Source organism: Tupaia chinensis, unplaced genomic scaffold (assembly GCF_000334495.1).
Source record: "Tupaia chinensis unplaced genomic scaffold, TupChi_1.0 Scaffold149383_1, whole genome shotgun sequence".
Lineage (NCBI taxonomy): Eukaryota > Metazoa > Chordata > Mammalia > Scandentia > Tupaiidae > Tupaia > Tupaia belangeri.
In genome coordinates, this window is record NW_006209227.1 from 1208542 (window position 1) to 1215463 (window position 6922).

Consider the following 6922-nt stretch of genomic DNA (forward strand, 5'->3'; position numbering starts at 1 on the left):
GGTTGAAAAAGAAAAGGGGGGGGGGGGGAAGGAATGGAAGACAACTGTAGACACCAGAGATAGTATGAGAAAAAGGTGGGAAAGGACAGAGGGTCAGAAATAGGGGTAAAAAAAAATACTAGAAACTAGAAATGGAAAATTTTTGATAATAACATGCATTATTAAGCTACTATTCAGTATATTCTAGATGGGAAATCACATTTTGTATGCTGTGGTGATGCTTAGGGAATGAATGTAAATTTAGTTTAAAAAATAGAAAGAAATGTTTCAGAAAGAAAAAAAAAACTAAAACTGGTTTTCTTGAAAAAAAAAAAACAAAAACGCATTAAAAATATCTATTTGATGACTGCAGTAAGATATATAGTCCCAGCTAGGTGCTACTTTATAGGATGCCTAAAGTTGGACTTGTGTTCATGGAAATGTATATATCAGCTGTGCTTGCTATGAAAATATTTAGATTAATTAAGATCTTTAGTGACTCAATAAAATGTGGGGAAAAAAGTATAGAAAGCAAACATAGATACCAGAGACAGTGTGGGAGGAGAGTCGGAGATGGAAGAGGGTAAAAGATAGGGAATCAAGGATGGGAAAAAAAGCAAAACATACAGGAAACAAGAAATGGAAAATTATTTGTTGACGATAACATGTATGTTGATGTGCTTGATTGAGCCAATATACAATGTACTCTGGATGAAAAATCTCATTTTGAATGCTGTAATGATGTACAGTGAATGAATGTAAATAAATAAATTTAAATAAAATAAATAAAACTTGAACCATGGATGGCCATGTGGGAGTCCAGTGCCCTTAACCACCATGCCACCTGCCGGCCCCTTTTAGAGAGATTTTTGCTATAGTAAACTTGTTGGAAAGAGAGAGAGACAGAGAGACAGAAACCGAGAAATCACCCCCCAAGGAGGATGGCCATATCGCAATCCCTTCTCTTCCATTCTCTTCTCAGGATCTTGGGCACGCACGCACATGTGCCTGGCATGAGTTTTATGCAGCTTGATCTGGGACTCAAACCGTGGTCAACTATGTGAGATTTTTGCTATAGTAAACTTGTTGGAAAGAGAGAGAGACAGAGAGACAGAAACCGAGAAATCACCCCCCAAGGAGGATGGCCATATCGCAATCCCTTCTCTTCCATTCTCTTCTCAGGATCTTGGGCACGCACGCACATGTGCCTGGCATGAGTTTTATGCAGCTTGATCTGGGACTCAAACCGTGGTCAACTATGTGGGAGTCCAGTAATGTAACCATTATGACATCTGCTGGTCCCTATAAATGTACTTTTTAAGGTAAAATCCAGTCATCCTTGATCAGGATTCACTTTGAACAATAAAAGCCTATGTAAATGATATGTAATGGTATGAAAAAATGTTCATAATAGACTGATAAGTGAAAAAGCAGGAAAAAAATTTAAATTAAAAAGCAGTTTATAAAGCATGTATAATGTCACCATTTTAATTAATTTATTATTAATATTTTAATTCGCTAGAGGCATGTGTGCTCGCCAGAGACAGACAGATGGAGAGCAAGAGAGGGGTTAGTGAGAAAGCACTCCCATGTAGGATGGTCAAATCACAATCCTTTCTCTTCTATTCTCTTTTCAGGATTTTGGGCATGCACACACACTTGGTGTGTTTTTCAAGTTGCCAGGTCCAGGACTCAAACTACACAATCAGCATCTGGGATCCAGGTGCCTTAACCACCCTGCCACCAGGTAGCCCTGATCATATATAAATTCTTTAACAAAGGAATCCAAGGTTACTATAGAAAGTTCTAAAAATAGAGGACAAAAAATAAAAAGTAGCTATAATCTTTTAACTTGGAGATTACCGTTTAATATTTTAGATGGGTATATTTCTAATTTTTCTATGTATATATACTTCCTCTTAATAAATGTAACTGCAAAGAATGATTTTTAGTCAGTTTATATGTACATAATATTTTTTTTGGGGGGGGGGAGGTTTTTGCTACAGGGCACGTACACTCGCCAGAAAGACAAAGAAAGACAGAGAGAAAGTGAGAAATCACCTCTCGGGGGGGATGGCCACGACGCAATCCCTTCTCCTCCATTTTCCTCTTGGGATCTTGGGCATGCACGCACACACACTGGCGTGAGTTCTAAGACACCGGGTCCGGGACGCAAGCCGCGGTCGACTACATGGGAGTCCAGCGACATAGCCATTATGCTAACTGCTGGTCCCAAGAGTCTGCACTTCTAAGCATCTCCCAAGAGATGTCAATACTACTAGCCCAGGGTCTACACTTTGAGTAACTTTAGGGGTCTAGAAAAAAAAAATTCTCTTATAGAATACAAAGAAAAAAAACATATATAGCCACTAAAACAGAGTCTATTCCACCAGACAGAGTTAACTACAGTGGATGAAGTGACTATAGAGAGCAGAGTCTGGGAATTAAAAGGAGTTTTTAGGAAATAAGATTGTAGGGATTAGGAAAATTTGGAATAACACATTTTTTTTAGGGAAAAAAAGTTATTTGAGCTTATGTATTTGTGTGCACAGAGGAAGGCAGGTAAGCATGGGAGAGAAAAGTGGGCAGTGAGAGAAAAAGATAAAAAACACAAAAAATTACTAAGGTAAAAATAAAACTTGGGTGGTTAAGGCAGCCAGATCCCGTAAGATTGACAGTATGGTTCAAATCTCAGAGTCAGCAGCTTGAAAAACGCTGCGTGTGTGCACGTGTGTGGGTATGTGTGTGCGTGCACACATGCCCAAAATTCTGAAAAGAGAAATGGAGAAGGGCTTGCGGTATGACCATCCCCCAAGCCCCGACTCTCCTCAGCAACTGTATGTGCCCTTTGGCAAAAATAAAATAAAATAAAACCCTTGGCTGTAATACTGGAAAGGGATAGAGAAGCACTATAAGGGGATCTACAAAATCTATTTCTCTGCCAACATGTTTAGGAACCAGTACAGCTACTAAACTGAAATTGGTGTAGATCGTTGGTGTAGATTAACAACCACCTTCCAGTAACTCCCTCCTGGGGACATCAGAAGAGACCCAGGAGTATCAGTCTCCCCTGGCAGTGCTTTAGGGACCAACAACAAACAGACTATTTGCCTAATGCTTCTCTGAGTAGAAAGAAAATCAAGAAGCTCAAACACTGGGTCCTTTTGCAGCTTCTTGGCAATATCTTTTTTAAAAACAAGAGAGAAAAATGTTCTTTCCTAAAGCTTTCCCATGGAAATTAGAAATGTGTATTTTTCTAGAGTGACAAAGTAAACATTAAATATAAAAATATACATAAGTCACCGCCAGATCTTTATTCTACCAAAATAACTTTTTAAAAAAGAATTATTTATTCAATTTTATTTATTTATTAATTTATTTTAATTTGACCAGAGAGACACATAGAGAAAAAGAGAGAGGAAGGAAGCCACCAGGACCAGGACTTGAACCATGGTCAGCCATGTAGGAGTATCCAGCATCTTAACCACCACACCATCTGCTGATTCCCTCTACCAAAATAAATTCTAAAAAATAATAAAATAGGAAAACCTTCATGTAATATTATCTGGAACTTCATGTAATAGTTTCTGAGCTGCTATACTTTATCAGATGATCCTGTCAAAGGGACCATTTAAGTAAATGTCTATTTAAACAAAGAGAAAATTATAGAGGAAGACTTTACCAAGAAATCATCTGCTGTCAGATGATTTATGTTACATATCTCATAGGTGTAATAATCTCTGGTAGATATTTATGAGGTTGGCAGATGGCATGCTTGTTGAGAGTCTGTACTCCCACATGGTCGACTGCAGTGTGAATCCCAGATCTGGTGGTTTCCTTTCTCAGTTTCCCTGCCTCTATGTCTCTCTGGTCAAATTAATAATAATAATAATAATAATAATAATAATAATAGTAATAATAATAATAATGAATAAAGTTAAACGAATAATTCTTTACAAAAAAAGAGACTTGTATGGAATCTTTATATTCATCACCTGTTTTCCATATAATGATGATGGCTAACATATATTTAGTACCAGATACTGTGCTATTATTCATATCTGAATCCTTATGACCCTATGAAGTAGGCATTATTATTATTATATAAATAGCCCTTATGTAGATGAAGAACATCTGGTCTGGAGATGTTAAGTGCGTTGCTAAAAGGTCACAAATCCAATAAATGGTAATGTTGGTTTTTGACAGCCTGATTCCAATGTACACACTCTTAACATGTAGATGACCCAGCTATCCTACCTAATTTGTACCAGGGAGACACTGGGGGACACGCGAATAAGTCATGATCCCTAAATCATGGTACAAGGTAAGTAGCCCCTCCAGGAAATAAGGCTAACAACGCTTCCAAATGCTGTAGGGCACAGGATGCCTTTGCTGCTACGGAACGCCAGCTCAGACTATGCTGCTAGTGCATGCCACAGGTCAGAACTCATTTACTCTTGGAGTCTCTGATTTTTTATTTTTTTAAATATAAGACATGTTATGTGAGACACATGATTTTTTAGCTAAGACAAGCTTTCTAGAAATAAATGAACCACATCAAACTACATAAAACTGATAAAGCTACAACAATGTGCATAGTACCAGCTGAAAGGTTGGTCTCTTCTGTATTCAAATGATAAAAAATGTTGCCTGGGCCAGCCCAGGACATGACGGTTAAGGCCGCTGGATCACACGTCAGACTATACAGTTCAAGTCCTGGACCTGGTGGCTTGAAAAACATTCCAGGCATATCTGCATGGTGACCAAAATTCCAAAAGGAGGTAGAGATGGAGAAGGGGTTGTGACAGAAATATCCCCCACAGAGGTGCTTTCTCACTTTCTCTGTCTCTCTCCTACTGCGTATATGCCCTCTAGCAAATGAAGAAGGAAGAAGAGTGAATACTCCAGGATTGAGAGAAAGAAACCAGTTTTAGACAGAGATCCTGGTCTTCTGAGTTTCTATAAATCTTCCAAGGCTAAAGGAAATCTCATTAATTGTATTAGCCTAATAATGGCTATAAAGATCAATAATTTATGGTTCACTATCAACAAAGACAGATATAGGTCTTAACTCACATCTAATTTAACTTGGTAACTGTGGACAGCATAAGACCAGAGAAAAGGTGAATAAGATTTCAAACCTTATGTAGTGCCTAGCTATATTCATGGCTTAAAAGTAGCCCTTAAAGAACAAGGAAACAAGGTGAAAGGATATTTGAATACTTACATTCAACATTTCTGCTAAGTTCTGTGCTAAGAGCCTTCTTTTTTTTTCTATTTTTCAATCTCTCTCATTTAATACTTACATCCACATAAAATAACGATGCTCTTAGCAGTTAAATACCCTTTTTTTAGAAACTCACAGGTGGTAAACAACATAGCTAAAATTCTGGAAGAGGTCTGTCCACACTATTTATCCTTGGGAAGGGGGTGGCTTTAGGTAGCTGCTGGGTCCTGGGTATCTGTGAAGACATACCTCCAAATCTAGAAGAGCTGAAGGAACTGATGTTAAAGTGAGAAAGGCAAGCAGATCCCTAAATACACACAAAAATGGCCCTTTTTACCTTTCTAATAATGTTCTCTTTGAGGATGATATACTGAGTTTTTGAAGTTGTATTGACCCACTCTGGAAACAAAATTCTATATATGATAATAAAACTATCCTATTAAAAGTTGCACTTAAATATTTGAGCTTAAATATTTCAAAATAATGATCTTCAAATACAGCTACATGCTTCACCATTAAAAAGTAGACCTCAGAACCAGCTGATGGTATAGTGGTTACATCTCTGGACTCCCACATGGCTGCCACAGTCTGAGTTCTAGACCTGGTGGTTTGAAACTCACACTGTGCATACATACGTGCGTGCCCAAAATCCCCTGAGAATGGAGAAGGGAGAGAGAGAAAGGAAAAGTGAGAAGGTACTTCCCCAGGGGGGATGGCCATGCTGTAATTCCTTCTCCTCTCAGGATTTTGGATATGTGTGCACGCATGTCTGGCCTTTACTTCTTCACTTAATCATTTTCCTCCAGATTGCCAAAGATGGCTTCCACAATCATTTCTTCCTTGCCTATTACTATAATCATGCTAACCATTTCATTCACACTTATTCTCCAAACACGTATCGAGGTACTATCGTTTATTAGGCTCCTATATTGTAGATTCCATAGCTGTGCTATGGACCCTAAATTGGGTCCAGGGACTGGTGCTGGTCTGTGAATTCATTTGCCACCAATCTATGACAAATTTTTACAATTTTTAAACAATCATTTAATTTTATTTATTATTATTCTTCAATTAAACCAGAGAGGGTGAGTGAGAAAGCAAGTCATCAGGTCCAGAACTCAAACTGTGGTCAGCCATGTGGGGTCCAGAGTCTTAACCGCACCATCTGCTGGTCCCAGTGTTTATCTTTTTTTTGAGAGGTTTTTGCCATAGGGGGCGTGTGCTCGCCAGAAAGACACAGAGAGACAGAAAGCGAGAAGTCAAACCCCAGAGGGGATGGTCACGCTGCAATCCCTTCTCCTTCGTTCTCCTCTTGGGATCTTAGGCATGCACGCACATGCGCCCAGTGTGAGTTTAGGCCACCGGGTCTGGGACTCGAACCGTGGTCAACCACATGAGAGTCCAGCAACATAGCAACTATGCCAACTGCCAGTCCCCCAGTGTTTACAATTTTTAAAAACAATTAAGCAGAGTAATTCGTTGGTCTTAACAGCAATTTTTAAAATTTTTATTTTATGTCAGTTTTCTAATAATTCATTTTATTATACTTACAAAAATATTGGTTTGAGGGAACCAGCAGTTAGGGTAATGGCTATGTTGCTGGACTCCCACGTAGTCGACTGTGGTTCGCGTCTCGGACCTGGTGGCTTAAAACTCACGCTGGGCGCGTGTGTGTGCCCAAGATCCCGAGAGGAGAATGGAGGAGAAGGGATTGCG